This window comes from Chrysochloris asiatica, unplaced genomic scaffold (assembly GCF_000296735.1).
Source record: "Chrysochloris asiatica unplaced genomic scaffold, ChrAsi1.0 scaffold00014, whole genome shotgun sequence".
NCBI lineage: Eukaryota > Metazoa > Chordata > Mammalia > Afrosoricida > Chrysochloridae > Chrysochloris > Chrysochloris asiatica.
The window spans coordinates 24,158,940-24,166,494 of record NW_006408532.1 but is presented as its reverse complement, the minus strand read 5'-3'; the positions used below and the strand labels follow the sequence as shown (position 1 = coordinate 24,166,494).

Here is a 7,555-nt window from a genome sequence, read left to right as displayed (position 1 = left end):
TTCATCTTTTCTGTATGTTTACCATTCTACATAATATACAGTTGAGAAAGTAAAATGTGACATTTGGAGAATCGGTACAAAAGTCATCTACACTGAAACTCAATGTCAGGGAATTGGCTTACATAAGCCTTGGAGTCCTGGTGTGGCACTGTGGGCTAATGCGTCAGACTGCAAAGTCGTTTGAACTGCAACGTCAGTGGTTCAAGCTCACCAGCTTCTCCTTGGAAACCCTATACAGGGTTGCTATAGGGAATAGATTCAATGGCACTTAACAACAATAAGCCTTAAAAAGGAGGCTTGATTTGCTAGTGATGGATCTTCTTCCCTCACAGAGAGATAGGATTCGGTGACTAAATTTTAATTTCAGACCCCCAGGCTAAAGCACTGGACTGCAAGGTTGGTTTGAACCACAAGGATGGTGGTTCAAACTTACCAGTCGCTCCTTGGAGACCCTATATAAGGTTACTATGAGTAGGAACCGACTAGATGACACTTAACAACAACAAGCTCAAGTTTCAAAAAGGAACCTTTTAGCCTTTGTTCATTGTAAATCAATCAGCTCTCCAGAGGTGAGAAGGCCTACTTCCTTCTGTATTCTCCCTTGCTGCCTGCCCCATTGTTTATGCTGAGGTTAAGAATGAGACAATTTATAAAACCCAGAGACGTTTTTAAAGATTATGGTATGGTTACTCAGTTGGTAGTGATTAATAGAGCATTGATACAATTATGATCTGTAAAAATTTTGAAGATGATTAATACTTTTCCAGTTATAGAATGAAGTTGTATGAATAGTGGTTAAGAATAGACTCTAGAGGTAGACTGCCTGGGTTCAATACTGGACTCTACCACTTAATTACTGTGTGAAATTGGAATTGTCTATACTGGTGTGGTGCTGTGGACTAATACACCAGACTGCAAAGCCGTTTGAACTGCAAGTTTAAACTCACCAGCTGCTCCTTGGAAACCCCATACAGGGTTGCTATGGGTTGGAACTGACTCGATGGCACTTAACAACAACAAATACTGGTGTGGTTCTATAGGATCAGCACTGGACTGCTATCCACGAGGTTGGTGGTTCAAACCCACCAACCAGTCCTTAGAAATCATATACAGTGTCATTATGAGTTGGAACCAACTCAAAAACACTTAGCAACAACACCAAGTGAAGATAATGATATTACCAACCCAAAGAATTGTGTGAGAATGAAGACTGATGAATAGTGCATGTGACATTATTAACATAATCCCTTGCCAAGGTTAAGTGCAGAAATTTTAATAACTATTAGTATAGCAAAATTTCACCCAAACAATACAACTATTCTAGTTAATGAAGAGGGAGTGACCATATATCAACACACTGAAAGGTAGAGTCATAGACAGGAAAGTAAATTTTGTTTGTTTTGTTTTGTTTTTTTTTAGTAGCTGAACACAAGTTTATCTGTGAATGTAACTATCTTCCATGAGCGTCTTGAAATTTTTTTCAGCATAGACTGGACACTACCTCTCTATTTGCAGCATCCTGTCTTAGTTTCTTAGAGCTACTCTATCAGAAATATCCCAAGTGGGTGACTAACAAACAGAAACTCATTTTTTTACAGTTTAGGAGTCAAGAAGTCTGAATTCAGGGTGGGGTGGGCATGTGACCTAAGCCTAGCCTCTAGAAAGATTGACTCTCCCTGGACATAGGAATGGTTGAGGGATGGGTATGTGATCTGTCTATTATAGGCTGTTGCTATGGTTTGTATTGTGCACCCCCAAATGTATTACAAATCCTATCCCTTACATTCATAGGATAAGCATAACTGCAAACCACAAGGTTAGCAGTTTGAGCCCACCAGCCGCCCTGTGAGAGAAAGATGAGAGATGCTCTGCTCCCTCAAAGATTTAAAAGAAGTCTTGGGAACTCTATACAGGGCCGCTATGAGTCAGAACCGACCTCATGGCACTTAACAACAACAAAAAAAACCTTACAGATGCATTCTCGTTTTGGAACAGGTTTTCTTTGCTATGTTAATGAGGTCATATCAGCGTAGGGTGCATTTTAGGCCAATCATCTTTGAGATTTAAAAAGAACAGATAAGCTTGTCCAATATGGCAGCACCCAGTGGCGGTGTGAACTGTGAGAAGTTCACCAGGAATTACTCAAGGTGATGAGGATGCTTGATGACAGAATAGTTTATGAGTTAAACACTACAGTTCCAACAGCTTCCTTTGCAGGAAAAATTGATGCCACCCAAACCTGTAAACAACTTTATGAGTCTTTGATGGCAGCTCATGCTAGTAGGGACAGAGTCATAAAATAATTGTATAGCCCAGACCTCAACAGTAGTAAGAAACCTCAGAGAAGAGAGAGAAAAGAATTTGGATAACTTAATGTTATTAAAGCAACTTAGAAAAGACCAGACAAAGTTGAAATGGATGCAGTCAGAACTGAATATTGAAGAAGTAGTAAATTACCGGAGTTGGAAGGTGTTTAATGAACGCTGCCAAATTCACTTCAAGCCTCCAAAGAATGAATAGAGAGAGAGATACTGTTTTTTAAAGGACCAGGTCATCTCATAAAAGCTAAGCACAACAGACATCTGCAGGGTGGGCCACCTAAGATGATTTCTGAACCAACAGTCCAAGACCTTGTGTTGATTTCAGCCCTACTTAGCCAAGACCTCAAATATAAATAATTCTGATAATTATGGAGATATCAATTGCTATTTTATACTGATTCTGTAAAAAAAAAGTTTTATAACTATTAAAATAATTTTCTGATTCAAAAAAAAAAAAGAGCAGTTAAGTCACAGAGAAGCATGCAGACCAGAGTAGAAGGAAGATACATGCTACAGGAAGATAATTAAGGTGCCAAGGAATAGAAGTTGAAAAGAGACAGAGACCTTTCCTAGAGATGACACAAGAAAAAACCCTTCCCCTAGAGCCAGCACCATGCTTTAATATTTTTAGACTCCAGAATTGTGAGAAAACAAACTTCAGTTGATTAAAGTCACCACTTGTAATATTTCTGCATAGCAGCACAGATAACTAAGACAGCTATAGTGAGGTCATGACCCAACATCCAGCTTAGAAGGTGTTGGTGCCAGAATTGAGGGGGGGTCCTGTACATATGTACACAGTCTTTAATGTCCCCTTTCCCAAATCCTTATTGGGACTCTGAAAGATGTTCAAAGTCCTTCGCCTATCTCTGCTGGAAAGAGAGCTTTCAGTTCACCTTCACATACATCAACTTTCTGTTCTTCTATGATATATCCAACTTGGAGAGTCGTGGGTTCAGGAGTCAGAGAAATAACTTGGAGTCTCATCTACCATGACTGCAATGCAGGGTTAATCTGCAACAGAGAGTTACAGATGAGACAAAATATGGTATTCTTCATATATTTCTATCCATCTACTCCAAGTATTCTCAGAGTCTTGAGTCATTCTATTGCTTTGCCCAAGACCACTAATGTAAAGCCTTTCTTAAGCATTGCCTCATGCTATTAAAGCTCAGAATTGGTCCCCAAATAATACCTATCTTCTCAGATCCTGGAGCTAAATTCTTTATCTTTGAATAGTTCTTTAACACAGTCGATGATAGTGGATGTCTTTCCTGCCCCTAGAGAGCCATAGAGAAGCAGATGTGACAGTAAGTCTTCATTGGAAATGTTTCAAATGATACTCAGGTTGTCCTGATGAGAAATTTGGCTGGTATTTTTCAATTCAGACCAGATTCACACTTTTGGCCACCACGAGGGTGACCAGTTCTAAATGGCTCCGAGAGGATTGTTGTGCCCCCAGCATGTTTGCAGAGCTAGTAATGGAAATCTGACTCAAGTCTTCACCTTTGTGTTTGGTATGCTTTTAGGTACATATATATTTTTTATATCATAAGTAGTTCACACTTATTGTAGAAAAATGAAGTAATATTGATAAGCAAATAAACAAAAACAAACTTTTCTTGAAAAGCCGTTGTAAACATATTGGTATCTATCCTTCCAAAGTTTTCCAAATAAAATATAGATAATACTCTAATATTGTCTTCTTATCTACTTTTTATACCACCATATTACATGCGCCTGTAAAAAAGGAATATGCATATTAATTTCAATGCCTCTGGACTATTCCTTTGAGTTATAATTAATCACTAATAGCTAAAACTTATTGAGGAGAACCTGGTGTCTTTGTGTAGGATAAGCATGGGACTGCGAACCACAAGACAGAGGGTAACTTGAGAAGACAAATAAAAACCATGGAAGAATGATGATTAAAAAGCTTCAGATCCGGGAGCCATCAAGGCAAGTGGTTGGATCCCCTAAGAGCAAACTCCTTCCAATACTAAGACTCAAGGGGAATACATGAGCAGGCATGTGGTCTGGCTGGTGACCACATGGGTCACCGATAAGGGGAAGTTGTTGGTGTTGTTGTTATGTGCCGTGGAGTCGGTTCCAACTCACAGCGACCCTGTACAGGGTTTCCGAGGCTGTAAATCTTTACGGGAGCAGAAAGCCTCATCTTTCTTCAGCGGAACAGCTGGTAGTTTCGAACTGCTGACCCTGAGGTTAGCAGCCCTATTCGTAACCACTACATTACGATAAGGGAAAGAGGGGGAAAAAACAGCAATGAAATTGGGAGCTAAGTCCGACCACATTCAATAGACTACTGTGAACCCGGGTGGAGACCTGGATGGCCAGCGGTTGAGCAAGACCTGGAAACTCCTGGGCCCAGAGGCAATGACATGGCCACAGAGGACTAGAGCGGAGAGTGAAGTGTCCAGCTCATATGAAGTGAGGGGAGGTGCACAAGAACATCCATACTTGCAGATAGTACCCACTTGACCTGGCTTAGATGGCTGGATGATCAGAACTCTACTAGAAGAAGAAACAAGCAGGAAGGAAAAAAAAAAGAGTAACCCGCTACAACTTGATGAACTTTACCTACACTTATGGATGTAGTAGCTCAAAAAAGGAAACAAATCTTTACAGCGAGGATCACTCCCAACCCCTCAGTACACAGGGTTGACAGGGATGGACAACTTAGACATTGGATACCCAAAATGGGGGGTGGAGGAGGCTATAATGGCAAGAAGTGAGTGGCTTACAAGATTTCGAGAGGGAGCCTAGTTCCAGACAGTGCCGGGGAAGGTAGAATCTCCACTGAATGATTTCCAATCTGTTCGGACAGAGCTGGCGAAAGGAATTGGGGATAAGACTCTTGTGGTACAGTAGTGAATAATTGCTATCAGGACTGACTGTGAGGGTAGGAAATATAGAGGTAGATGTTTTTTGACAAAAGGAGGAGAGTGATTGATTTTGCAGCCCAGGAGCAGAGGTCCCTGGGACCATCAAGTGAGAAGAGCGTTGAACGGGACCCTACCCAGAGATGCAGTGACACCAGGGATGGAGACATAGATGATGACGTGGACAGATGGAGTGGCTGGGGACACTGGACTCAGGGAGGGAGAGGAGCTGTGTGCTGATAGCCAGGGGGCGGGCCTGTGGAGTGGACCCTTTGGTTGTTTGATGATGCATGGAGGGGATTGTAATCATTGCAATGAAACAAAATATGATAGCATGAATGTAAAACTGATGTTTTCCCATGTAAACCCTCATAATTCACAATAAAAACTTAAAAAAAAAAAAAAAAAAAGCAAGAATGCAAGAACTTCAGAAGGACTGGCATGCCAAATCAAAGTACTTTGAAAGAGGGAAATGCCATTACCTAGATTATCAACTTGACATTAGTTTGTTCATAATGGCAAAAGAGTTGTCTCATATGATTATGATATTCACATAGATTACACATCAATATAACAAAATACTGGGGGTGGGGATTGTGTTTGCTAGAGATCCTAGGTTCATGGAAAATATTTAAGGTTTCATATTATTTTGGATACTAATAAGAATCATTTTTGTTTACCTCACAAAGTGCTTTTTTTTTTTCTGAATGTGGTATATGCAATGTTTGGTCATACTGGACTCAGGATGAAGTGTCCAGTTTTCTTTTACAATAGTCTGTTTTTTTCTTTCTCAGGCCATACTCCTTCAATGTGTTTTCGTAGGCCAAACACATCCCAAATGTGTTTTGGTATTCCTAAGGAGTGTTTTACCTCCTTTCTCATTCTAGCTTACTTTAATGATTTATTCTATTGCTACAACAGGCATGGCATGTGATGATAGCTGCCAAGGATGGTATGGTCATTGTTCTCCAAGGTGGCTGAGACTAATGCTAGTGTAGTCTAACGCCTATACTTCACATTGGTAATGTATAAGCCTAATGGTACTGGTACCACGTCACCTTGACATATAAGCTGCTGGTATCAGTGCTGTTAATATTCTTGGCTTTTGAACTCCTATGAAAATCATCAAAGAGAGATTAAACTCTTTTTTTGAAAAAAAGCTTCAGAAACCCTATACAGGGTCACTATGAGTCAGAATCAACTTGAAGGCACTTAATAACAACAACAAACAACAAAATTTATTGGAGTTGTGGTCAAGTAGTGTCTGGTCCACCAATAGATGGCTGTCCAATCTAAAGGAGGAGATTACTGTGCATTTAATGACAACAAGTTGTCCTGTCTAGCTCATTAGAAATAATACATAAGCATGACACCAGAGCATAGCTTAAATTTAAAAATGCTGATAATAAAAACTTCTCAAGTCTGAATGTTTTCAATTCCCACGGATAAATTAAAAAAGAAAAAAAATAAGAAGAAAGAAAGAAAGGAGTGCTATCTATGCTCCTCTGTGGCCAAAGAGAAATATAAGTAACATCAAGTAGTCAAAGTTCTTCCCCTTCAGGAAAGTCTAAATAGCTCATCTCTATTCTTTGTACTCTGTTTTCCAAATCCAAATTATTATTCAAACACTAAGCTTTCCATGAGTCCTATTTCCCCATAGTTTAAAAGGACGTTTACAAACATCATTGCCCTTCCAAATTATTACTGCTCTCCATAATTTTTGACATTTTCGAAAGTGAAAGACAGCATCAATTGGTTCAATCTCTTTGTCAAGAAAATTTGTAGTACACATCAAAAAGCCTGAACAAAACATTTGTATCTTTTGACTCAATTATCCCACTAGGGGGATTCTATCCCTAGGAAATAATAAAAGCAGACAGATTTGAAAAAATGCTTACTCTCTGCCATGCAACTTCCTAAGTGGTTTATATATAGATGTATAAATATAGAGATGCAAATAAGGCCAAGTACACATGATGTTCTGATACATGTAAGGTTCATAAGAGAAAACAATTGGAAGAAAGAATCTAAATAGCCAACAATGTGGTATTCATTATAGTTGTTGTTAGTGTTGTCCAGTCAGTTCTGACTCGACTCTATGTGCCCAGTTTTGCGCTATCATCACAATTGTTACAAAGTCCCTCCTCCATTCCTCATTGACTGAGTACTATGGAGCGAACAATCTTCCTGGATGCTACCTATTTCCTTTTGCTGGTTGCATTCTTATTTTTAAAATGTCTACCTCTTAAACAGATTCCCTTCCCCCTCCCCAATTCATCCCACTCATATACCCCAGATGCATGAGCTCCTGTTACTATACAAGCCAACAATCTC

The 7,555-nt window shown here is 39.6% G+C and overlaps 1 pseudogene; it reads left to right on the top strand.

Moving 5' to 3' along the window:
* The first annotated feature begins 2,091 nt into the window (after positions 1 to 2,091).
* On the top strand, positions 2,092 to 2,520 carry LOC102828478 (annotated as a pseudogene).
* The last annotated feature ends 5,035 nt before the right edge of the window (positions 2,521 to 7,555 follow it).